Raw genomic sequence first — 25,955 nt, 5'->3', positions numbered from 1 at the left:
TCGACATGCCACATAGCTTCGCTATGGACGGCTTGCACCTGTCACCCCTGGACTTTTGAATAATGGCTAAGGCTCTTGCCACCCCCATAGTGCCTTTTTTATGCAAGGCTCAAAAGACAAACCCACCTCCATAGACAATACAAGGTAAAAGAAACTAAGGGTAATGCTGCTCAACACCAGATGTCTAAACCTCAAAATGCACGCACTCAAAACTCTCCTCAGTATGGAGAATGCCGATATCTGTGCAGTAACAGACACCTGGTTCAGGCTCACAAAAGCACCCCAGCACTACCAGGTTATACTTCATACCATGCTTTTCGGCCACAAGACTCAGACCGACCAACAAATATAGGGGGAGTATCCATATACATCACAGATACACACACCTCCAGGTTAGTAGCACTGCACGAAGCATCGGACACCATACATGTGCAACTACCAGTGGGAAAAACTGCCTTTCAGTTTGTAGCCTGCTACAGACCACCCTCCCAAACTCAGGAACCCCACTAGGCTTTCCTGGGAACACTGGAGAATATGACGGTCTCTCCAAACATCAGTATATGGGGTAACTTCAACTACCCAAGCATTGACTGGGAATACTACTCAAGCCCCAACACCCTCGCCCAACAGTTGTTAGAATTTCTAAACTCAAATGCTATGGCACAACTGGTCACCACACCCACAAGAGGGGAAAACATATTGGACCTGATCATCACCAACATGGGGACTCAATGTTCCACACCAGAGGTATATCCCTCATTGGTAAGGTCAGACCATACATTTATCTCACTGGACATCCATATCCCATCCCCATCCTAAGTACTCTCGATGAAGAACTTACCAAAAGCAAATGTCACACTTCTCAAAACCGAGGTGGTATTATTCAAAGACCCTGGGACAGAGGTAAATATGGCTCAGACCACTGAATCCTTTACAAACGCATTCTATTGACACCTACTGGAATGCATGGATCATGCTATCCCAGATAAAAACAAGACTCACTCCTCCAAAGGCAGGGGACCTGCCTTAAATAAGCTATACAACAAAAGGAGGAGGCTACTACATGGTAGAGCACAATCCCAAAAAGGGAAGGCATCTGTAATCAGTACTAGCAAGAAGCTATGATCACTCATGAATTCATCTAAGGCCCGCTTCAAAAGGAAAATTGCACCAGACACTAAGGACAATCACAAGGCCTTCTTTAGTTATGTCAGGAACCTGGGTGGCAACTCCCAGATATGCTGTGAGTTACTGCAAAATGACAATACATACACTGAACCCACAGACATTGCCAACATCCTGGCAAACCAGGTTCAGTGCAAATGTCACCCCCCCATCCCCCCTAATGAGCAAATGTCCATCCCAACAGAGTGTAGCCTCCCTGACATCACAGATGAACAGGTGAGAGCTGCCCTCTCCAAAACAGACAACACAGCATCAGTGGGACTGGACGGTGTCCCGGCCTGCGTCTTACACGAGCTTCATGACAAACGTAACCCTCACATTAAGTCACTGTTCAATATCAGACTTACTACAGGATATGTACCCAAGGAATGGCGTACAGCAACAGTGGTCCTGCTCCACAAAGGTGGTGTCACAACGGACCCTGGACACTATCACCCTATAAGCCTGACTAGCCTGGTCTGCAAAGCTATGGAGCGTATCATCATGGAACTCATACACAAAGACATCGGGAAACTACAGACACTGGATCCTACACAATTCAGTTTTGTTGTGGGCAGATCTTCCCTCTTGAACCTGGTCGACTTCTCTAAACAGTTACCAGGTTCATAGACGTAGGGAAGGTAGTCCACACAGCCTACCTGGACCTCGCAAAACCCTTCAACACAATACCATACTCGGGCATCATACATAAGCTCACCAGCTTAGATATCGACACATATGTCACAAGATGGATTGCTAACTGGATCAAGGATAGCACCCACATGGTCAGTATTGCAGGTGCCATGTCTGACTCTACACCAGTTACACATGGCATCCCACAAGGCTCAGTCCTGGGACCTCTCTTGTTCAGTATATATTTCTCTGATGTACAGGCTAACACAGGAGGAATATGGCTGACCATGTTCACAGATGACTGCAAACTTGGTGCCATATTCGACTCTCCAGCTGGCACAAGCATCCTCCAAGAGGGTCTCACAGAGATGGATAACTGGTGCCAGAGCCATGGCCTACAGCTAAATGCCATTAAATGCATGGTCATCCCCTTTGGGAATAACAAAGTGCCCACACATTACCACATAGGTGGTAATCCATTAAGTACTGTCGAAGTTATTTGAGATTTGAAGACACGAGTAGTTAGTAATCTCGCCTTTGACAATCACGTTGCCAAAGTGGTTAGACAGACCTTCTATTTAGCCCACCTTATCCCAAAAGGTTTCACATCTAGATCAAGTGAGGTCATTGTGCCCCTATACTCATAAGGCCCATGATTGGATACAATGCCCCATTTCAGATGTACCTTACCCGACACCTGCAGCAACTGTAATGGCCACAAAAGTACCTCGCCAAGTGGATCTAGGGACTCACACAGATGCCCTGTGCAGTTCGGCTAAAGTAACTCCAGTTCTACTCAGTCGATACCACCTACTTGGATGCAATCTGTGCCTGTTGTTTAAAGCCATGTCCAACCCAGAATTAATGGACATGCTCCACCTCAGGATATCCAAATTCCTTAGAGCTACATGCTCCAGGGACTTAAACCTCAGCACAGATATTAATAGGACATGCTGGAGGGACACATTCATATCCCAGAGGCTCCCCCTACTCTGGAATGGGATCCCAGTCCCGCATAGGCAGAGCCCCCCACCGACCCCCTACAGGAGACATCTTGACAAGTGGATGGTTGATCGTATGTTTACCCCTGGGATCTCTTCTGGGTCCCTGCTAGACAGAGGCACAATAAACTAAACGTAAAAGGCCTATCTTGTGTGACCTACTATTCACAGGCACAGTCTACTAATCTAACAGGGCTGCGAAAGTCAAACACATGCTGGCTAGGCTTATAAATGCCCTAGGGCAGATAGCCTAGTATCAACCTATGAACCTATGATAATGTTTCTATGAACAACCGAAGTATCTGCAGAACATATTTTATTATGACAGGGTTCCAATATATTATATATGTGTCTGTTGTCATATAACTGTGTGCACAAGGCGGATTGGTGAATAGTGAGAGGTTCCTAGGTTAACACATGCAACTGCCAGATATGTGTGGCCCACTGCTATACTCAGACATGGCCTAAGTGTGTGAGCATGCCCAGTTTGGCCTTTCAGTGTTTTGTTGCCTGACATTTGTCTCATTTATTCAAGTGTGTGAGCATGCCCAGTTTGACCTTTCAGTATGTTGCTGTCTGAAGTCCACTACATTTGTTGATGTGTGTGAACATGACCAATATTAACATTTATACTATATGTGTGTTGAAAATCAGGTTCTATTCTTACTGCAGGGCTCACCTTTGTGTCATAACTCGACAGGGATCATGCTGTGCCTGCAGGGTTTCCATGAGATATTTTGCATAGACTTATCAACACTTCTTCATACAGGCTGACCAGCGAAATACTGTCATGGTTTAGTGGTTCAGTACTATGACTATAGTGCACAGTATTCTGGGTTTGAGGCCTGTCACTGCTTTATATTTTCATACTGAGCAGACCAGACTGCTTAAGGGCCAGTAGAGCAAATATGAGCATGTTGGCTTTTGTTCAGCTATGCACAACTTAGACCAAGCTTGTCCAACATTGCTCAATGTTAACCAACATTGCTGAATGTTGTCCAATATTGCTCAACATTGACCACAGTTGTGCTAGTTAGTGTGTGCAATTTTTTTTTACATATACTAAATGGTGGTAAAAGCTGTTTAGCACTGCTTTATATTGCTTAACACATGGCAATCATGCCTCAGGTAGTGCTGCAGGGCTGCCTATGTCGGATGCACATACTACACTCCCTATACATGTTTGAAAACAGGTAGTGTCAGGTTAGGCATCCCTTTTACTATATGTGCGAGTCAAAGAGAGGTATCATTTCCAGGGTTCCTACTGAGCCAGTGTATGTGCTATGCGTTGCCTCTTTGCCAAGGCCAAAGCATACTGGGCACGCCTCCTTCTGCCTACTGGGGCAGGCTCAAGTTGTTCCTCCTCCGAGTCACGCTCTGCCTGTGATGGCCTTGGCAACGGTGGGGGGCTGTTTGGCCTGGGCCTATGCTGCTCCTGCTGCAGCTGTTTTCGCAGGATCATATTATGCAGCATAGCACATACCATGACAATTTGGGTACATGTAGTTGGTGAGTACTGCAAGGCTCCAACAGATGTGTCCAGGCACCAGAACCGTGACTTGAGCAGCCCAAACACACGCTCGATTACATTTCGTGCTTGTGCATGTGCCTCATTATGGCATTCCTGTTCAGGTGTGTGTGCGTTTCTGATGGGTGTCATCAGCTATAGCTCCAGTGCATAGCCAGCATCCCCCACTAGGTGACCATGAGGGATGTCTCCATTGGCAAATGTCTGGTACAGCTGTGTCAGATGCCAGATATGGGAATCATGGTAGCTTTCAGGGCAGCCAGCACACACATTCAGTATTATGCCCTGGGCATCACACACAAGCTGGCAGTTGATAGAGGGGAAGCCCTTGTGATTAAAGTAGACCCTACCCCACTCACCGGCTAGTGCTTTGATGCGTATGTGTGTGCAGTCTATTGTATCCACTACCTCAGGGTATTCCGCTATTTGCTGGAAGAGATGCATATTGCTGGCCAATACCTCATGGGAATTGGGGAAATATACATGATCACCGACATGTGCTGACATGGCATCCAGGAACTGGTACAGTACCCTGGATGCTGATGCCTGTGATATCCCCATCATATCACCAGTTGGTCTCTGGAAGGTACCTGTTGCTAATATTCTTAGGCCAACACATACCTTGGTTTCCACTGGGATGGGTCCCCCTCTGTTGGTTCTGTGTGTGAGGCATGGCCTGCACAGCTCAACAATTTGCTGCAAGAGGTCTCTGTCCACTCTATAGCGCTCCACTATCTCCAGCTCATGTAGCCCCTGATAGGTTACCCTGGGCCTGTACACTCTTCTCCGTCTCCTCACTGCGGGTTGTCCAGCAGCATTCGCATTGTCACCACCCTCAGCATGTTGCATATATTGCCTTATAACAGCAATGGCAGCCCCTAATATTTCTTTGTCTCAGTAAAGCTTTTTCAGTTTTCACTTCTATTAGCTTACTGCAGTGTTGCCGTGTCTCTGAGAGAAACATAGTGGAATGTTGTTTGCAGAGTTTTAAGTGCTGGGCTGAGCTAGTGTACTGCCTGTGTAATTGCCTGATTCTGATTGTTTTCACCTGCTAGCTCTGCTAGTACTCCCTGGTTAACTTCCTACTATTTGTTGTGCTTCCTTTTCCCTTTCTGTTTCCTCAGGGGGGCAGCGCCGTGGACACAAGCGCAAACACGCGCACACCAGCTCACACACGCGCACACATGCTTACACGGACTAAAACTTGCTTATTCTTGCTAAGACGTGTGCACACAGGTGCATACACACTTACAAACATTTCAACAACCTTAGTCATGCTTACTCCGGCTTAAACGGGCACACACAGGCGTACACGCGCGCACACAGTCTTACTCGGATATACAGGCATGCACCCGCATGCAAACATGTTGCAAGCACTTCAACAAGAAACTTTAGGGTTATCCACGGCATACACCTTCGATTTCTTGCCTTTAGCTAGGCTACCTGTTGACACACCTCTTCCAGTGATGAGTAACTGACAGCAAACACATGCCACTCTGCTCCAATGAGCTTCACTTCTTTCATACATACCCCCTCGTGATGTCACCTATCTTCTACTCTGATACTCCCCTTATCCTACTCCTACACTTCACTGACTGTGCTCATTTGCTATGTAAACTTGGGATTCACTATCCTTACCCTCATTTGCATAGGATTGCCTACTAATGCTTGGTTACATCTCTTAGACTGAGCTTCCCCCCTTAGCAACCTCTACTCAATAGCCATGTTGTCTTCAGCCTGCCATTCCCTTGCATTGTACATTTGGAATTACAATAAAATCCATATTTGCGGATTTTAATTATTGGTTTTCTGGTTATTAGAGCGCAGCACGTTTGTGCGGTGCTGCACTATGCTTAAACTTCGGAGATCGGGATAAAAAAAAAAAATTATTTTATTTTTATTTTGCATCAGTGAACATTGCCAATGGCTGTATTTTTGGCCATTGGCATGCTTCCTCAGGTGGATGCATCCTTTTTTGGGGGCTGTCACGGTTCAGTTTTGCTATTTGCAGAACGGTACTCAATTGTCAATGGAGTTCATTTCTACAAATAACGCTACTCTTACTCAGACAGGTTTGGGTTTCCTGGATCGCAAATTTACCTCATTTGCATAGCTTTTGCCTGCAAATGAGGTAATTTGCATATCCTAGCCCTGTCCGTGTAAGAGTCATTTTAGGAGCTCTCTTGCACGCCCCTACCGGCTGTTCCTGGATCGCTCTGCGGACATGTTGGCTGCATGGAGTCTTACTCTACTCTTAGACTCAGTGCAAGCCTTTGTGAATCCAGCCCTCAATATTTATGATTTATAGAGGTTAACAGGTAACTGTTTGCCAACAGCTAAGAGTACATTAAACTCCGGTAAAACATAATTAACCTCTTTTAATTTTCTCTCAGATCAATTTATTTAGATTTTTTTAATTTTTTATGTCTCAGTCAGATGTCCCATATTTTTATCTGATGTTAATAGACAGTTTTGGTGCTTCTTTTCACTTACATAACATAAGGTCACTTATTACAGAAAAGTCATAAGATTTATACCCCTGGGACAGATGGCCCAGTTATTTCAGTTTATCAGATATCTTTCATTGATTTGAAGGTGATAATTTAGATGCATTGACTTTTTTGATGCAAACTAGCTACCTTACTGCTTGTACCACTGCACATTTTCAGCTGGAGCTGCAACTTGCATATTAACATGATAATCCACTTGTAGAACATTTGCAAAATCAATACTTTTTCATGACTTAATACATAGGTATCGATAGTTTATTTTCAAACTAAATCCAAGATGACAAGTATGTTAAATAAAAAAAATGGATTTATTTCATGTTCTAGTCCTAATGTCATTGGTCAGCATTCTGAAGTTTAATATTTTGATTGCTAATATCTCAATACCTAGGAAATAATTTGTTTATATGTTTGTTCATTTTATATGGTTGCTAGCAATTACAAATGTTTCTTTACTACTCTTCACAAAGTAAACCAGTGTGAAATAGACATTTTAAGTTAATAAAGAAATTGTATATTTTCTGTTTTATTATTTTCTATTTGTATTGTATTGTAGCTTATTCTTAAATGGTTACATGTATATATCCCATGGGCAACCATTACAACAGTGTTTAAGGTATTGCACAGTAAAGACTCTAGCTTACCTGAGTCTTTCTTGGATGTTTTACTGAATTATTTGTCTGGGTGACCATTGTAACATTTGGTTTGGATTGTATTTGGAATATATTGCAGGTACTATAATGTTCATGGGCATACAGCTTGGTCTTAAGCTCTGTGAAAAGTATGGCCAGTCCACTTACTGATGAGTTCAGAGAACGGGTGAAACGTGGCATGTGTACATCTAGTGGGGTTTATTGGCCCGAATGGCACCAGAAAGACTTAAAAAGTTGGAAGTAAAATGTCATCAACATTGAGAAGTCATGTAGCTGAAGCACTGGTATGTCCTTAAGGATCTATTTGCATATGTCCCATGGGCATCCCCTACAGGATGTCTAATGCATTACATGGCAATAATTCTAGCTTAGCTGAGTCTTTTTTGGAGTTTTTAAATAGTTTATTTGTGTGATATTTTAAAACTTTGGTTTGGATATTTTCTATCTTTAATGCAAACAATAAAGATCAAGATACATGCAATGTTTTATGTCAAAGTTTTGATTTTGATAAAAGTGACAACACTTTTTTTACTTCATACTCAAAAGGCAAACACAAAATGTTGATTATAACCATTAAGATGTCATTTGTTTAAAAACTAACAATAACTTTACACCACCAGTTAAAAGTAATACTATCCAAGACTTTTCCAGTGTTGGCTAATTTTCCGATTTAATTTGTCAACCCTAATGTGACCACTAATTCACATGAAACATGTCATGAGTTGGATCAGTGTTTATTCAAAAGCATACTAAACAAGCCAACCAAGAAGTGTGTTATTACAATACACATTATTGATGTCTGCCAAAAACATAAACACCATAACCAAATGTACTCTACCAATATCCTGACATGCTCATCAGTACTGGTACCCACAGGCACACCTGTTGAGTGACCATTGGGTAGCATGGTAGGCCGCTTGCTCCCCAACACATAGCTGCCAACTGGCATAGGAAATTAGGGGGAAGTAAAGGGTGTGGAGTCTGCTACATAACTGCACTTAAAGGCGGAGGAGGAGGCAGTGTTACTTCATTGAACTGATGAATTGATGCTCTTTTTCTTTATTTATATACTTAAAGGAATGCCCCACACCTCACATATTGGCACAGGCTCCTGACAACTGATTTTGCCAGCAAAATCCATTTATCATTCCTCCATTCACAATAATTCAGATGATGCATGTAGTCAGTGTAACCAGAGTTTATTCAACAGCAAACCAATCAAGAACTGTGATAGTGTCTGCCAATAACATAAACACGTCAATCAAATGGCCCAAGCCAGGTAGCATACTTTATTGACACAACATGCTTATCAGTACTAGTGCCTGTAGGCACATTCATTTAGTGACCATTGAGTAGCATGTTATGCGGCCCATCCTCAACAAATAGATAACAAATGGACCAGGAAATCAGGGGGGAAGAGAATGGGGGAAGTCCACTCCATGACCACACACCAGGCTGTAAACCAGCCTATTCACCCCTTTCCTGGCCATGCTCTTATTCAGTCATAGCCCTCTCCTGAACCACTGAACATTGCTTCTTTTTTATTGGCGCTATACATATTTTTGACAATTCTGGAATATAACCCCACAGCTCCTAACATCTATAGAATAGCATACATTCATCAGTATATTATGCATGTTCATTTATACAGATTCATTTCTTAACATCCTTTTCTCATCTATGCAGAGACATTTTTTAACAGACCTGATTAGAAGAACCATGTGACTCTTTAACCAAGTTGGTCTAAAGACAATTCTGAATAAACAAAGATAAATTTACATTAAATAAGTCCCAACCATACCCTGATAAATGTGCCCCATCTGAATCAAACTACAGAAGGTCTTTGTCAACTAACTTGCAATGTTAAATAGCACTGAATCTTAAAAATGGGGCTGCTGTTAAACTCTATGATTGATAGACTTCCTCTCAGATTCGGTGGCTGATTGCATTAAAGCATGACACCAAAGGATCCTGGGAGTAACAGCCAACCAAGTAATGATCTTCTTGGGAAGCAGACATCTCAGTATTAACAATTCTGAAGCTAAGGACCATCAAATGGATGTGAATGGTGCTCATTGCCTCTTTCTTCAAACACCTAGGCACAATGTAGCATGTGATTAAGGGAAGGGACCAGACTGTCACTTGACTGGGTAGCTCACTTCAAAAATTCTGGAATGACAGCAGGGCAACACCATTTTTTTGTGCTGTTTGCCCATGAATTGCTGACAAAAACTTGAATCATTCTCCAATTAGGCAAATATGGGAAGGGATGTTGGTATGAACCCTTTATACCCTTAAAATCTAGCTGAAGAATAGTGGTATCTGCAAATGAGGAAAGGGTGCATATTATTTTGTTGGTTTCCCTGAAATATGCTTACTTCTAAATGATAAATCAGTACTCAAGCTATGTAATAATAAGGTCCTCAAAACTGATTATGAGGTTGTCTTGAAAAGAACCTAAACCACTGCCTAATAATTTGAGCAAAATATAAACTTTTGCTTAGCAAAAAGGTTTTGCCACACTAGTGATACTACCCAGATGGCCATGAGCTCAAGAAATGTCATATCGTTTTTGCATTTCTCTGGCCAGGAAACATACCAAGGTGACACAAATCATCTACCCTGACAAAAGGCCCCCATTCATGAACTCTCTACAATATCTGTGTAAAGCAGCAAAGACTTTGATGCTAGCCACTTACCTTGTCAAAGAGAAACCCCATTAAACTCTGTCAAAAACACCCTCTATATGAAAGGTCCTCTTTGACCCTAGATGTCACTCTTATCCAGTAATGCTTTTGTTTGCCACCCCACAACAGATTGGAAAAAGAGCTGGTAAATGCTATTCAGAGGCTACTACTCTACAAAATAATTACGCATACTTCCTGCACTCATACATTTTTCAGCTGAAAGAACTTCTGGATGATCTCCCTTAAATAAAGAAGCCTACTCATTGGTAAGTTGAAACAGAATTCTGTGTATCGATCTCCAGCTTCAAATCACCAAGCTTTTGCAGGATTAGCCACTTTCTCCTCTGCCAGGGAGATTCCCAGCCCTGTGCATAAGCTGATGAATTCTTGCAGGCCAGCCTAAGCCCCTGTGGCACCCTTCCCCACCAGTAAAAAAAAAATCATTGAAGTAATGCATCAGTAAAAGAAAAATCACTGACGTAATGCACAGCTGCTTGATGTGGTGCTCATTGCTGCCAGCATCACTGAAGAGCAATGCTGGAGCTCTCACAAAATGGGACAAGCCACAGTGCAGCCTATATACATGGCTACATCAAAGTTGAACTGATCATTAAAATGAATGTCTAAAAGGGGACAGTCCTCATCCCTAACAGAAAGCAGGCAGAAGACCAGTTCGACATCTAGTTTTGCTAATTGTGGATCTAAAAATCTCTTAATGATCTTAATGGCATTCTCTAATGGTCAGTATTAAATTCTAGATGCATGCTTCTCAGTACCATCATTAACAGAAGTCCCTTGTGGGAAAGAAAGGTAGTGAGTTAGTCAATTTCCCAGCCTGTTCCTTGACACCAGCCCTAAGAGGGACACCCTACATTTTGGAAATGGATGTGAAGGGAAGGGACCTAAAATTCTGCCTGTCCAAATCTCTTTGCCAAGAATTTTCCTTACCACATTCTCTTTGCCATAGGTGGACTTCAAGTTCTTACATCATTAAAGAGGTAGGGATGCTGAAATTTTTAAAGAAAAGCTGAACTTAAGTCCATCTAGACGTTTTCTCATGGCTGTTCTTTCTGAGTAACTGTGCAACAAGCAAGACAAGGCCTCTTCCCTAATGGGAGAATGGGAGTAGCTACCTATAAAACATACCCTTGGATGCAGTGCTCCATTGGCTGTCATGTACTATGCTGTCAGTCTGGACTGTCTGCTCTGTAGACTCACAGAGGAGACTGAACTCCATTTGGGGATTTGAAAAAGACTCAGGATGACCCTTCTTTACTCAACACTTTACTGCTGTCGACCCCTTCCTGCACACAGAACAGATGTGGCTGAAACAACAAGCTGGCCAAGTGCTGTAACCCTTATTAAAGGCCCTGCATGTTTTTGGTTTACCTCTGGAATCACCTTGACCCATCCCAATGAAAGAATGGATCATATCAATCATTACCCACAGCCATATATTAATGTGATGCTCTTCCCATTTCCAAGTCTTATTAAAAGATTTTAATTTCTTAAATGTCTGGGTGTAGTATAGCCATGCCATGACAAGCCAACCTAAAGTGACATACTTTCCTGTCAGAAAATATGTTAACAAGGGAAGAGACAGAGATGGTTCTTATAGGTTAATAGGAGAATACTAAGCTAATTGTCCTGAAAGGTCATTTTAAGCTCAGCCAATAACCCATGGTAAGTGCTACACCCTGTACCTCGTACCTATGAGGTGAAGACCTTAACATTATACCAAACCCACCTCCTAAATGTAATCTAAGCTACCAATACTTGGATTCAAGCCCACATGTATACATGATAGGTCTACACTGGCCTCTTATTTAGCAGGTTGAGTTAAGAGACAGCACAATGTCTTAAACTTCTGGTTGTAATATAGTCATGACAAGCCATCCCTAAAGTGATGCACTTTCCTGGTTGTCAGAAAATTTGTTAAGAAGGAAAGGGCCAGAGAAGGTTCTTTCTGTAATATGACTGCTATATAACAGACAAGCCTGATCACTCAATTGTCACAATTGTGAACATGGCCTCGTCTTATTTGCTTCTTACCCAAAGCAGCTAAGGCAGAAATTAAATATTTGCCTGACAGAATCTGGTTCTAAAATTCACTGAATGCTCTCATGCTCTATCAAATCAAAAATGTCCATGGAATCACCCCTTAAGATCTTTTCTTTTACTGCTGCAGGAATATGGGTGGTAATAGCTCTGATGAAGGTAACTCTTCATAAAGCATCCACTAACTACCTGACACCAGAGATGGCATCTGAGGAAGGGAAGAATGAGGAAGATGAGGAAACACCCCACTTCTACTACTCCCTGTAGTAGTGACTTGGACATTACCATCCTGTCCAGACTGAGGCTAAGCTGGTATCAAGCACTTTTCCAAAATGTAATCAGAAATCCTTAGTTGACCATTTACAGAGTCTAAAAAATAAGAAATGTATTCTTCCTCTAACTGACCCCAACAAAATTCCCTGTCTAAGATGTTTAACTGAGGTCTTCTTACCTTTCTTTAATTGTAGTGGTTACACAGTGAAGATGTTTGAGCACTCTCTTATGGTCTTGAATCCTGCAGGTTCTTGCTCCTTTTCCAGCGAGACCTCTTGGTAGCAATGCCCCCTTCTGACTTGTCAATGTCTGGCTAATCTATCATCCATCTTTGGATGAACACTCAGTTTGCTCTTCACCAGGCTGCTGTACTTGTTAGGCATGTTTTTTAAGAAACAATCTTGCCTGTAGGGAAATCACATCCAAATGAGCTCTCCACTCTTCTATAGAGGCCATCACCTAAAAAAAAAGAGAGAGAGAGTACAGTTATTCAGTCATTGCAAGACCAATGCCATATAAACATGCTCCGCCCTAAGAGGATTGTATCTGGTGCAAAACACTGCACTACTGAAAAATGGAATTCTTCCATACATCCTTTTTTTAAGCACAAGTCCTAACAATGAAGTGTACCCAGTTGACCCGAACATACAACCTGCAGTCCAGTCCTGCTACTATCCATCCTTACCATGAGCCCTCTTATTTATCTGTATTTAATTGCTGAATGTTTGCTTTCTATATACTGTCTCTCTCTGCCTCTTTTTTGCTACCCAAAAAGGTTTGAAGCATTGCTTGCAACCCAATGTAGGGGCAAAAAATTATTTTATGTTATTATTTAATGAATTTGTTTGGCTTATGCCTGATTGGCTCTATATTACAAGATCAAAGCTTTACTTAATTGAATAAGTAAAGCTTGAACTTGTAATATCAAAACTATAAATTGTCAAACGGCCAATTTAACCCAGGGAAACACTTCCCTTAGCCGTTCTGTGGAGTATGCCCATTTCTCCAATTTGGAGCAATTTTGGAGTTGGTATATTTAGGTAGGGAGTGTGGGGGGTGAAGCCCCCCACTTAATTTTGGATGTAAAGTTTCTTTTTTTTTTTTTTGATTCGGCCAATGGAAGTGTTCCCCTTGGTTGAATCGGCTGTACAACAATTTTAGCTGTCAATATTACAAGATCAAGCTTTAGTTATTTGATGAACCAAAGCTTTGATGTTGTAATATAGACTTGCCTGATCTGCTTCCTTCTTATTATTTCTAATTATCTCTCTCTCGTTCTTATAAATGTGTGACCCATTAGAGAAACAAGATTTGAAGGTGAAGCTTGACAGCTAAGAGTGTCAAAAATTCACAGAAATTAACCTAGTTGTCAGCTTCAGAATTTGGCTGCAGCCTGACCACATGATCAGCTATTTTCTAATGGAGAGGGTTCAAATGTGCCCCTAAACAGCCTGAGTTTGTCTCCTGAATATGATGCTTTGTCCTTTTATTATTTGCTTTCTTCTCCTTTTCCTGTTGAACCTGGACTCCATCTGTATATTACATTTTAACCTCTGGAATGCAGCCTGTGCAGAAAAACAACAAAATTCCCTTAGGTAGATTGAAAACTCACAATCCCCCTCATAACATTCTGTTTTACAACTTTTGCCACTTGAAGACACAGTTTCACTCCTCTCTCTGCTGTGAGAAATCAAAGACCGCCATACTAATATGTACACAACAAGGTTCTTAGCTAGAACTACCATAGCTGACAAATAGCTGAACTTCTTTGGCAGAGTCTGTAAGAGCTAAATGCTGCACTCATGCAATGACAATACAGACCCAGTCCTTGTGTGTGAAAACGAGATAAAACATCTACAGCAAGCATTTGCTTGCCAAGTTGTGTGACTTTTTTGTTTTCATTTTTTATATATGTAAGCAGTAGTTCTATATTATTTCCATTTTTTTCATAACTTGAGTTGACTTTGGTGTTCTCTAAATGATCTAATGGAATAGTGAAGAGCCATGCAAAATTGTGGCCTCAGTAAGGCACATCTCCTACTGTATTTTTTTACAGCCACAAGTATAATTCTACCATACAGGGATAAAACAAGTAACAACACTGTCAAACAAGTAGTCTGAAAATAGAAATGATATCATAAATAGGCATGACTTCCCGTCATGGTATTAGAAACCCAAAAGACTTGGAGAAATTAAAAAAAGCATGACTTAAACCCCAGACACAAGCTTATGTGGTCAAAGCACATAACTGCTATATCAGCAAAAGGATCAAGATAGTAAATCTTATCTGACAGTGATAATGTGATCTAAGAAAGTCAAAGGAAAGTAAAAGGTGCATAATACATGAAATTAAGACACTTACCTAAGCCCACTAATAAATATCACACCTATGAAGGAGTGAATCTGCTTGAAGGCAAAGTTACTTCATCAAAATGAAAAACTGCTGTTGCTGTTCCCTGCTTATATACTCACAAGAATGGCCATCCCCTCATACAATCACATGGGCTTCAAACAACTGATTTTGACAGCAAAATCCATTTGTCTTTTCAGAATTTGAAAGACAATGATAAATAGATAACAATTTTGCTACAAATCCGTGGATGAGACTTAAAGATCTGGAACAAAATTACAAATCTTGCTTTTAAGATGGCTGATAAAGGAAAATGTAATGCTTAAGCTTGTCTCATAATATTTAGAAATGTGTCTTGAACATCTTGTGATAGTACTACTTATAAGGAAATTACTCATTATGAAAAATCAGAAGTCATGCCACTCAACATCCCAAATCCGTCACCAATTAATGTGGGTGAAGAGGACTTAGTCATGACCGAAGAGTTCAACTACCTAAGCAGTACTGTCAGACATGGAGGGGAAGGTAGTGACATAAAGAATAGACTGAATAAGGCCAGCAATTACTTCAGGTTGCTGTACAATATGTGCATGTCATCTTAGTAAAGCATCAACACTAAGCTGAGGCTTTACCAGAGCTGTGTTCTGTCCACAGTCTTTTAGGGATCAAAATGTTGAAGGATGATGACAAATTACATCACCAAACTGTCAATCTTCCATGCCAGTAACTTCAGAAGAATCCTGTGCATTTTTTGGCCAAGAACCATCTCCAACCAGGAACTGCTCACCAGATGCAAGCAAGAGTGCAAGGACACTGCCATTATAAGAAAAAGATGGAGATGGATCAGATACACTATCAAAAGAAAACAAGATTCCATCTTAAGAAAAGCCCTCCCCTGGACCATAGAAGACAAGCTGAAGAGAAACAAACCAAAGGACACCCAGAGGTGAACTGTGGAAACAGACCTGATGACTCAGAGCCACAGCTACGGCATCATACTGAAACTTGCCCAAAACAGACAGAAAGGAAGGTCTTCAAACATGCCAGCTGGTATAAGAGGAAGTATGTAAATAGGTAAGTATGTCTAAGGAGGGTGAAAAAAACAATCTCAACAGTCGACCAGAACCACACCGACTTTATTAACCACAATAAGTTCCTTAGACTAAGCACTTTCACCAGTAATTGGCTTCATCAGAGACAAAGGAACCATAATGATACAGTTATATATATAGTTAAAACCATCAAACAATCAAGTAATTAACCAATCGTCAGCAGTATTATAATACATTGCAGTAACCAGCAATTAAAAAGTGCCTAGTGCAAATCACTTCATGTTCAACAAATAAAAATACATTTTACAATATGTGTAATACATAATATGGTATAAACATTTTCACAGGGTGTCATAACCATGCAATTAGTTAAAAAAATAAATAAACATGTGGCAATACTTTAAAAGAAGCTCCCTAAAGGTTAAAAACACTTAGATATGGAAAACAAATAAATAACAATGGAAATAGAAAATGCTACTACACCTCATCAAACTGAAACCCCCCAAAAATGTTTTTTATCTAAGTAAAATCATAAACAATTTTACCAGCCCATTATTTCAAACTGGATTTTCGCAAGATTCCCACAGCATAACAGACCTGGTTCAAGTGTAAAATACACATCCTGGCCAGTAACCTAAATGAATTAAATAAAATTGGATCTCTGCTTCAGAACAGGTATAAGAGAAATGCCTTCATTTAGTCCCGGTGGTTGCATGGCATTAAGCCTCAGTTGCCACCTAAGTTCTTTGGTTTCTGCCAGGAGCCTATCATCACCACCACTACAGCTTGGTACCACACGATCAATAATAAAGAAAATACATTTCTTAAAATCAGGACAACCGACACTATGGTTAAATAGTGCGTTGTGCCCATCTTTCCTTCTAATGGCTCTTAGATGTTCCCCAATCCTGTCCTTTAACTTCCGGACAGTTTTTCCCACGTAGAAGGCATGGCAACTAACACATGTGGCTACATAAATCAACATTGTGGTGTTGCAGCTGCATCTAACTGGGCATGACAAGGCATATTCATATCCATGAATCGCCACATATGGCCCATTGTTGATGTAGCAGCAAAATTTGCATGTCCCACACTTCACCATCAATGATTTGTACCATCTGTGTTTCTTGTCCTCCAAGATGTTTTTAGTATTTTTTCCCCTACTGAATGAAGGTATTTCTCTTATGCCTGTTCTAAAGCAGAAATCAAATTTTATTTAATTCATTTAGGTTACTGGCCAGGATGTCTGTTGGGATCATTCTTTTTCACCTTCCTAGTTATTTTCCCTGTTGGGAATTGGTCTTTGTTGTGTGAAGTATGTCTAGAGAAGTTACTATGGATGCTTATGGTAAGTCATTTATGAATTTTAAGGAAGTACTAAATAAAGGTATCTGCTTAGTTTACTTTGAAGATTGGATAGGTAAAATTTGCTAAATGTAAAAAAAAAAAAACTCCCCAAATCTCCACCTTTTATTGTTTGCCTAAAATGCATAGAAAATCTTGAACCCTTCCAGAAGACCCATCATTTTGGAGTATATTAATTTGCTGCAGAATGTTGGACAGTCAGTTAATTTTTATTTATTTATTTAATGTTCTTACTGTTGTACAAGATTCTTTTACTAAAGGCTGCCAACATTTTCTGAATATAATTCATGGTTTACAATGTGACAATGATATATACTGTCTATTATTGGATGTTAGGTGCTTTTACAAAAGTATCTCTCACACCACATTTATGAAACTTTCTCTTACTTGTCTTACTCTTTAGGTATTATCCACAAAGTCAGAATACATTTTAGAACTCAGTTTTATTTAAAGAATATTTTTTTTCACTTTGGCAAAACATTTTTTAACCAAATTAAGGGTAGAGCTACGAGTGCCCCTTTGCACCTTTGTATGCAAATCTAGTGATGTGGCTTTTGAGACAGGAAAACATACTAAAGGAAGACATATTTTACACTGCAAGAATTGTACTGGTGATTAAATTTTTGTTTGGAAATGGAGCATGTGCACTGCATTAAGTTCTACAGGACATGACAACAAATGCTTTGGTTTTGCATTCTGTTATTGAATACAGTAAAGCAAGTTATTTGGATTTCAGCTTAAAATATATGGGGCAGAACAGAGACTAACATATAGAAAACCTACAGATGATATGAAGTAGTAGTAGAATTGTTCTCAGAGGGAAAGCTTCTTGTTAGAGGTTGATAAACTATTAAAATGTTCTTGATTGGTGCAATAAATATTTCTTCCTTACAACTAATTTGAATGTTGAGAAAGCCAGACACATTTTTTCATACAAAATAAGGATAAGAATTGTATTTATATTGTCATAGAATATAATTTATTTGGACAAAATGGGACATAGTTAAATACTGTTAACAGATGATATTCCAATATAACTTTATAATGGTATAAAGGCAGTTTCAATTGATAATAGAAGGCAAAGAAACTTATTTTTTAATACAAAGTCATTTTGTCAGACCAGGTTTGCAAAGTTTTAAATCTTTAGACTATGGGCAGTTGCAATATTTGATTTTATATTGTTACTACTTTTGATATGATGAATAAGATAAGATTTATGTCATAATCCTGACATTCAGAAAGGTTACTTTGCACTAATCTTCCAAAGACATGTATCTGGAGCGTTTCTCCCAGGGCTTCCATTGAAAATTGACTCCTTCTAAATCAGATTTTCCCAGTTAAAAAATGTTAAATAAATAAATAATAAATAAAAAATAAATAATCTTTACTCACAGTGTAGGTTGTTCTCTTCTGTTATACCCATCAGCTGCCTGTTTGGACCACACTAACATGATACTTTTGTAGTAATGTTTTACTGTAGTAACCCCCTGGCCGTTTTGTGCAGAAATGGGTGTGGCTTGAGTGACTGACATGCCAAATGGCCATGATGAAGTATGCAAATGAAGCATGACTGACATGCCATGCAGATGTGCCAGTGACATCATGCAATACATTGCTAGTTGATTGCTGTACGTGCTTACCCCACTAGGTGTACAGTAACAAGGCCTGCCTAGATCACGCCTACTGCACAACAGTCTGGGACTATAGTATATATTTTTACAGCCCCCTGCACCCCCCCATACCCCCTGCAACTTAAATATATCTGCTCCAAGACTGCACTACATTGAGGAAAAGGGTAAATTTTGTCGTTTTTTTTTTTCAAACACATTTTGGATCTGTTGTATCTAATATGATGAAATGGATAAAATACTCTTTTCTTTAATAAACTAACAAGTTTGCATGCTCTGTTTGTGGCATGCTAAGTGTGCCGGCTGAATATTCATGCAGATGAAGGAGACATCAACGTGACTATTTTATTTTGAAAAACATCACCTGGTGCTGGGTGTTGGGTGGGGTTTGGGAGGACCTTACTAGTGTGCATCTGGAGGGTTACTACAGAAAAACAAAGCCACTTTTGTTTCCCTTCTGTGCAGTTCTTTGTGAATCAGGCGTTGTTGTTTTTTTTTTTTCTTCTCACATTTATCTGTGAACTGGTAAGGCACACTGTGGATGCTTTAGTTTTAATTTTACCTTCAAACCATCACTCAAAATATAAATCTCCACACTAGCTTTTCTTTTACTACTTCCTCCTGCAAATTTTTCAATCATCCCCACCCCAAAACCATAACCATGAACAACATATAAAATTGCTGGAACACATAAAACTAACGCATACAAGTACTACTCTACAGTGTGGGATAGCACTCTTTCACTCCTCTCGTCCAGTTCAACAAAGATATGACAGTTCCATTTCTCTCAGTAGAGCATTTCAGTTAGACTGTATGTAAACAAAATCATACTACATGTAATGTACTTATGTTTTCTTTGCCGTGGTTATGTAGAGCCCCTGCTCCATGCACTTGAAAGATGTGATCCTGCATATATGGTGGTAGTAAGGTCATGTCATTTCAAGAAAACTGCTCTGGAATGAAGGCTCCACTCTACCTTTACTCTAAATTTGTAATAACCTTCTCACTTTTATTTAAATCACTAATTACATATCCTCACAATTACTTTGCACTCATGGTCATTAAGACTTCCCTCTTTCTCTCTTTTTCCTTTTCTCTGAATCTTTATGCAAGGTCCATAACTAAATAATAATAAAAAGAGCTACACTGAAACAGGTGAGACTGACTAACAAGTATAAGCCATGAAACATCAGCAGTGCTTTTTTTCAGAGTTGATGCTCTCCTGGTTTAGTCTGTTTATTAAAACAAGCAAGTATGCCTTAAGACATCCATAGATATATACAAACACAATCTCAGACAGCCACTTATACAGACACACACACACACACACACACACACACACACACACACACACACACACACACACACACACACACACACACACACAAACACGTAGGTTCATAGGTTCATAGGTAGGTACTAAGCTATCTGCCCTAATGCATTTATAAGCCTAGCCGGAATGGACACACACACACACACACACACACACACACACACACACACACACAAACGCATGCTCACACACAAGCGGTTTTAGTTGTTGATGCCTTATTTCTCCTTAGATGCCTTACGTCTCCTTAGATCTTGTCTGGCTACCATGATAGGGATGAGCAGATGGACTTCAATCACAATAGCAAAGCAAAGTACACTGTTTTGGTTGAAATCTATGTCATTGCCTGTTTCATGGCAGTTGGCATAACTTCTTGCAACTGTCACTGCACTTATTTCTGTTATGACTGCCCTTTTAGTACTGTGCACTGAACTTTTTAGCTGTGTTTTACTTGCATTTTTTTCACTCCATTTCTGTTATTTAGAAGCCATGATTAGTAAATAGAAAACAAACAGCAGCTTGTAGAACATTTTTTTTTACTGATGATATTTAAAGTTGATGTTCACTCTGGGCATTATTATACCCCAAGGGAACATAAAACATCTATTGCCTCAGCCCTTTTTGTAAACTGCGTTAATGAACAGTTCAGTAAATTGTTGACAGTATTTGCATTTAAAGACTGGTACGGCAAGTTATTTCCAATATTCATTGCTAATGAGAGGTTCAATAAATCATTCACTGAGTCCCTATCTAACCATGATTTTTAAGTGGAGTATGAAGCTGAAGCTAAAAAAGTAGCTTTTGTTAATTTCTGACATTAGGAGATTGCAGGTTCCATATGCACAGCTCCAGAGAGTTATATATCCTTTCACAGATAATTAAGAATGACTACTTGGTAATAAGGATTAAAGCAGATTGGTTTGGCTATGAGAGAATACATGGTTTATAGGTTCATAGGTTGGTACTAGGCTATTGGCCCTAGGGCCTATACAAGCCTAGCCATAACAATTCCCTGGCTATTTCTTCCCACACTATTTACTTCCCTGGACCCCTGTCTAGCAGGGTGACTGACGTGATCCCCGGGGTGAATTTCCTTTCTCCCATCCAATCATCAAGGTTCCTTTTGAAGAGGGCCAAAGAGGCACTCTGCTTGACATGTATGGGCAGTCTATTCCAGAGTCTGGGGAGTTTCTGGGTCAGGAACCTATCCCTCCAGGATGTTTTGTTTATTGTGATGGTAAGGTTTAGATCCCTGGAGCATGTGGTTCTGAGGGATTAGGATTTCTTTAAGTGTAGCATATCCAACAGCTCTGGGTTTGACATGGCCTTGTATGTTAAGCAGAGATCGCTTCTAAGTAGACGATATGCGGCAGAGTATAGCTGGAGTTTTTTAAGACGGTCAGCGTAGGGCATCTGCTTTAGGCCTGTGATTTTTTTACTGAGGTATTTCTACAGCCTTTCCAGTTGTAGCAGATGTATTGAGAGGTACATACCAAACAGGGAGTTGTATTCTATAATGGGTCTAATAAGGGATGAGTACAGTGGGACAATGACCTCCTTTTTTCTGGATGAAAAGCCCTTAGTGATGAGGTGTGCCAGATAGAAGGATTTCCTGACTGTTGTGGCAATGTGGTTATCGAAGGTGAGACCACTGTCCACCTGTGTCCATAAGCCTCTTATCACACTTTTGGTGTTTAGTGTACTGCCACCTATGTGGTAATTCATGGGTACATGTTTTTTCCCAAAGGGGATAACTATATATTTCTTGGCATTGAGCTTGAGTCCATGGATCTGGCACCAAGCATCTGTTGCTGTAAGGCCCTTTTTTAGATTATCCACATCATTTGGGGATTCAATAATGGCTCCCAGTTTGCAGTCATCTGTGAACTTTGTTAGCCAGAGTCCCTTAGTGTTTGAGGTAAACATTTTTATGTACCATAGAAGCAGGCATTAATATACAGTTTAATAAGAAAATGCTAGCAATATCCTTTCTTTTTCTTTGAGTGGTGGTCAACTTTCTCTAGCAAATGCACAATAACCATGTTTTCTTATCACCATGTTCCTCTACGTATGTATCATACTCCGATATTTTTAAGTATGTCATCATAGTTTTAAGGCACATCAGCATTTTAGTATGTGTTCTGTCACCTGCCGATGTACCCAACAACACAAAAGAAACTCTATGATTGCATGTTGATTGGCAGCCAAGGTTTGACTTAAGAATTACCACAATAAAATGCATTACTACACTAGAATGTATTAACAGAATGGCAATATTAAATCATACAGAAGGTTTAAAATGGCATCCACATAATACCAAAGGGTTTGAGCAGCATGAACTTTCTTATCTTCAAAAGTCGCTTGAACCTTCCATATAGGACACCACGTGCCCTCAATATTTTGATTATGCTTCTTCATAGGTATGGCAGAAAAGAAAGATCAGAATAACAGCAAAAGAATCAACATCACTATCATTGTCGGGCTATGGTACAGAAGCACAGGTCATCTGTTGTGCTTCCAATTTTTGCATTATCAATTTATACCAGTAATTTGGATTTATAAAGTCAAGTAGTTTGAACAAGCAGTCAATAACAATGAGAAGACATGCTTTCATGTGATGTTCTGCTTTGCATATGGACACAATTTGCTGATTAGCTTGGAATGTTTTAATAGACTGCCAGCCAGACGTAGTAAGGATGTCATCAGTGGCAATGAAGCGTGACTAGAGACATTCCGTTCTTATTCAAAATAACAAGAACAATAGTAAGAAAGTTAAAAAAATAAAAATGAAGTGCATAAAAGTCACTTCAGCACTTTCATTCATAGTAAACAAAAACAGAGAATCTTTGATGCTGCTTACATTTCATCAGACCTTAACTATTTGCAACAACCGCATTATAAATAATACTCCATCTTTAAAATTAGATATAAAAAAATCAGGCATCATGTCCAAGTGCGGCAGCAGTGAAGCAACATATTGTGAGAGTTTGCTACCACTTTCCAGCTTGTAATGTGAAAGTTATATTGTTGTCTACTTCTGCTGCTGTTAGCTAAAATTTCTAAAACAGGAAATTGTAAATCATGTTCTCTTCAATATTGATCAATGTGCTTTCTCAGATATTTGTTAATCCCTAAATTTTTATCCCATTTATGTTCTCCATTATTTTTACCACATTTTCTTTCTCCAAGTTTTCCTCATGTAAACATGTTTACACATAAATATGACTAAAAGGAAAAAGTTATGCAGGACATCTTACAATTTGCAGAACTTCTGCAGGATTCAACAAGCTCTGCCAGTTTTGTAACCATGCATTAGCAGTCAATCCTATGCAAATGACGGCAATGATACTGAATCACAGATTTCCCCTCAGTGCTAGCTTGCATCCAACTGTGTAGGTGCAGTAATACCATGGCGTAAGCCTAAGAGCTAGATGACTTTATAAGGGTGCGTGTCATGCATGTGTAAGCTTATTGGAGCTCTGTGACCTGTGTTTGCCCTTAGCTAAGCAAAGCTAAGGAAGGGGGGGGGTGTCTGAAGCTGCCTAGCAGTATTTACATTGCCTAAACGTGTGTGCACCGTGCACTGGGTTTTAAACAAATTAAAAAAAAAAATAACCAGGAAATTGCAGCTCCATTCACATCTGAGCACTGGGTATGCGCGACATGCCTTGGGGCTTAAACAGGAAGGCAATGGGAATGGAAAACAGCAGTAGGAAGGTAATCAAGGAGAACTAGCATAGCTGGCAGGTGAAATGTATCAGAATCAGCCAATTACACAGGCAGTAGCCCAGGCCAGCACACTACTATAAACTATGCAAACACCTTTCCCTCTGGTTTGCCCCACAAACTCTTTACCACCAGTGTACACAAATGGGGAAATTTTACCTAACAAATGCAACAGAATCATAGGGGCTGCTTTCACTCTGATAAACCAATTTGTGGAAGAGGCTGAGGGTGGTGAGAATGAGAATGTTGATTACCAACCCACAGTGAGGAGAAGGAGAAGAGTGTACAGACCCAGGGTAACCTACCAGGGGCTACATAAGCTTGAGATAGTGGAGCACTATAGGGTGTACAGGGACCTCCTACAGCAAATTGTTGAGCTGTGCCGGCCACGCCTCACACACAGAACCAACATAGGGGAACCCATCCCAGTGGATACCAAGGTATGTGCAGGCTTAAGAATACCAGCCACAGGTACCTTCCAAAGGCCAACTGGGGATATCATGGGGATCTCACAGGCATCTGCATTCGGGGTACTCCACCAGTTCCTGGATGCCATTTCAGCACAAGCCAGTCAGCACATATATTTCCACAATACCCATGAGGCTTTGACCAGCAATATGCGTTTCTTCTTCCAAATAGCAGAATACCCTGAGATAGTAGGTGGTATAGACTGCACGCACATACACATCAAAGCACCACCTGGTGAGTGGGGTAGGGTCTCCATAAACCACTAGGGCTTCCCCTCCATCAACTGCCAGGTCATGTGCGATGCCCAGGGCATTATCATGAATATGTGTGCTGCCAACCCTTGAAGCTATCATGACTCCCACATCTGACATATGACGCAGCTGTACCAGAGATTTGCCAATGGGGACATCCCATATGGCCACCTAGTGGGGGATGCTGGTTATGCACTTGTACCATGGCTGATGACACCCATCAGAAATGCACACACATCTGAACAAGAACTCCATAATGAGGCACACGCACAAACCAGAATCATAATAGAGAGTGTGTTTGGGATGCTCAAATCACGGTTCTGGTGCCTGGACATATCCAGTGGAGCCTTGCAGTACTCTTCAGCTATATGTACCCAAATTATCATTGTATGTGCCATGTTACACGATATGATCCTATGGAAACAGCTGCAGCAAGAACAGCATGGGGCAGGTCCACACAGCCCCCCACCAATACCAAGGCCTGCACAGGCACAGAGTGACCCAGAGGAGGAAAAACTTGAGCCTGTCCAGTAGGCAGAAGGAGGCGTGCCCAGTATGCCCTGGCCTTGACAAAGTAGCAATGCATAGCACATGCACTGACACAGTAGGGTTGTAGGGAATGACACCTCTTGCCGACTCGCACATACAGTAAAAGGGATGCCAAACATGACAACACCAGTGCTGAACCATGTATAGGGAGTGTACCATGTGCATCCGACATAGACAGCCCTCCAGCACCATCTGCAAGTCTGGCACACCCACAAGATAAGTCAATCAACCTACCAATTGCCAAATGGAGTAGAATGTGTTGTCACCTGTAGCTATGGTATGGATGTGAGCATGCTAGGGAATTGAGTGGCTGAATGTTACGGCAGCAGGCAGTAGACACCCATAGTGGCACCCTGACATGTGTAACACATACTAGAGTCACCATAGTAGCCAGTACTACACAGGGTGACAAAAACCACTGCAGGAAATGTGCTGCATGAAACGTGTGTCCATATGACCCACACATGCCAGACAGGACGGTTCACATACCCAACAACAGTTGCAGCCAGCGGGACAGGTGGACACAAACCCAAACAGGGCCTGTGCCATGGCCCCAGAATGATGGCTAGGGTTAACCCCACCCCCAGGCCTACACAGACAGATCACAGCAGGGCAGGCAGTGGAATGCCAGTTCTGAAGGGTAGGACGTCAGACAGTAATATGTAGGGCAACCAAAGCCACAATCTGTAGTAAACTGGTGTGCCTCTAGACAGCATGATAGTTAGCAATACA

The sequence above is a fragment of the Protopterus annectens genome, chromosome 1.part2 (genome assembly GCF_019279795.1).
Source record: "Protopterus annectens isolate FY-2018-M chromosome 1.part2, PAN1.0, whole genome shotgun sequence".
Taxonomy (NCBI): Eukaryota; Metazoa; Chordata; order Ceratodontiformes; family Protopteridae; genus Protopterus; species Protopterus annectens.
The sequence above is the reverse complement of the archived record's forward strand: the minus strand, read 5'-3'. Positions refer to the sequence as shown.